We start from the raw sequence: 2,416 nt of genomic DNA, 5'->3' as shown, positions 1-2,416 counted from the left end.
TCTTCTTCCCTACTCCAGTGCTGGATACAACTTTCTGATTCTTTCCCACCCATGCAGGGGAGCTTCCAGTCCGTTCCTTGTGAGTCACTGAACCTGCCCCTCAAACTTTGCCCCAACCAGAAGTCCATACAGTCTCATCCTCCCTGTCTCAGTCAGAGGATCCATCTCCCTGCCCTCAATCCTCTTCAGAGTTAATAAAGGCTCCCCCACCCCTTATTTCTGCTTCTCTGCTGCACCACCTCCACAGCCTTCACTACCAATAAAACCTGACATCTCAGTTTTTGTTTTTTGCAGAACCAGGGATTGAACTCAGGCCCTTGTGCATACCAGGGAAGCACTTATTTCACTGAGCCATCTCCCGGCCTGCTCAGTTTATTTTTGGCGGAACCGGGGATTGAACTCAGGCCCTTGCGCTTGCCAGGGAAGCGCTTGTTCTACTGAGCCATCTCCCTGGCCCCATGCTCAGTTTATTAAAATTAACAAAAAATAAAATAAAATTAAATTAAATTAACAAAAATTCAAAATCTGGAAGTCTTGGAGTCAGCTGATCTTATTTTTTGACAAGGTTTAGGGGAGAAAATTAGGAGACAGAACTGAGATTGAGTGGGGGCAGGGCAGACTAGGAATTTTTTGTGCTTTGGAGAAGTGCTTAAACAGCAAAGGTTTTTAAAACAGGGTCAAATATTTTCTAGAGCTACTCTAGATACACAAATATAAGTGCTTATTGAATGGATTAATCCATGTGGGAAGGATTATGATGCTTTGGGATATAAATAATTTGAGTACAATCTCAAGAATTTAGCTGCAGAGCCAGGCTGCTTCTGTTCACAATCCAGAACTTCCCACGCACTTCTCACTAGTCCCAAATAGGGATGCCTCGTGAGAAAGCGTCTTCCTTGGTAAGATCTGTACAGCCTGAACAGATCACAACCCAGCCACAGTAATTTCATTTTCATGAAAATTCATGTGATAAAATTGAACAATAGGAAAACAGATAAAAACAGTGCTGACGACATACGCCAACAGCTCAAAATCACAAAAGGGCAGCTATTGTTGGTTGTTTCTACTTCTTATGAGACTAGACTTCTTCAGTTATGGATTTTGTACAACTCTCATGAACTTCTCCTGTCCTCTTCACTTAGCTTACTGTGCAGGTTACCAGCTTCCCGGCCATGGCATGCCTCAAGTTTCTCCACTGGAGTACAAGGGTTGGGACAGAACTGCTGCTGGCATTCTTGGGCGCTGTGGGCTCCTGCTGTAGGCAGCTGAATTAGACAGAAATACGATAGGAAGTCAGACATGGGTAGGCCCTCAAGGAGATGGCATGGAAGACGAGATGCCTTGCAACTGTGAGCAGGGTGTTCCCGCTGTGGGCCAGACCTAGAAACCAAAGATCAAACACATGCTTATCTCCCTGAAGATAAGCATCCAGGGATGATCATCACCCTGAGGAAGCTGAAGAGTCACTAATCCGAATGCTACTGGCTAGTGGATAAACTCCTGTTCTGTATTCATGCCTGCTTGCAACATGACTTGTTTGCTTCTGATAGGTTAAGGCCTGAGTACAGACTGCTAAATCATCATGACCCTGATCCAACCTGGCTGAATCTCCCAAACAACAGCTTATCTTCCCAAGGACCACTTCCTCCTCCTTCTTCACGCCAGACCTGGGAACAACTTCCTGTTACCTTTCCTGCCCACACAAGGAAGCCTCCAACCAGCTCCTTGTGTGTCACTTAACATGCCCCTCAAAATCTGCCCCTATCAAAAGTCTGTAAAGGCTCAGGCTCCCTGCCTTAGGTCAGAGGACCTGGCCGGCTCCCTGCCCTTGATCCTCTCCATGTCTTCAGAGTTAATAAAGGCTCCCCCACCCCTTATAGCTGCTTCTCTGGGGCACCACCACCATCACTGATGATAAAACCTGACATTTTTGGTGCTGTGACTTGGATCAGTGAGTAGTGTGGCTCCCAGGGCACGCCCTGCCCTGATTTTGAGCTCCCTCACCAAGCCACCCTCTGCTTCCGCTTCTGCCTCTGCTGCCTGCCCTTGCTAGCTGGCATCCAACACCTGCCAATCTCAATCCACACAGGTGAGCCCAAAAACTCCTCTCTTGGAAATCCTGCCTTGTTTTTCCTCTCCTCTGGAAAATGGTGAGCTCATGTGGGGACCCCCACCCCCACCCCGATCCTTACCTCTCTTTCACACTCACTGCAAGCTAAACTGTGATGGAAGGCCGCCAAATAGCTCAGCAGATTAAAGCCCCTTCTTAGGCAGATGCAGGGGCCAGGAGTTCGATCTGCAGGCCTGCCTACCCATGGGTGTGCTGAGACAGCAATTGAGACTGGACGTGAGGGACTGGGGAGAGGGCTCAGTAGAATAAGCGCTTTCCTGGCAAGGGGAAGGGCCTGAGTTCAAC

Source organism: Octodon degus, unplaced genomic scaffold (assembly GCF_000260255.1).
Source record: "Octodon degus isolate 3935 unplaced genomic scaffold, OctDeg1.0 scaffold00119, whole genome shotgun sequence".
Taxonomy (NCBI): domain Eukaryota; kingdom Metazoa; phylum Chordata; class Mammalia; order Rodentia; family Octodontidae; genus Octodon; species Octodon degus.
This window is presented reverse-complemented; position numbering follows the sequence as displayed.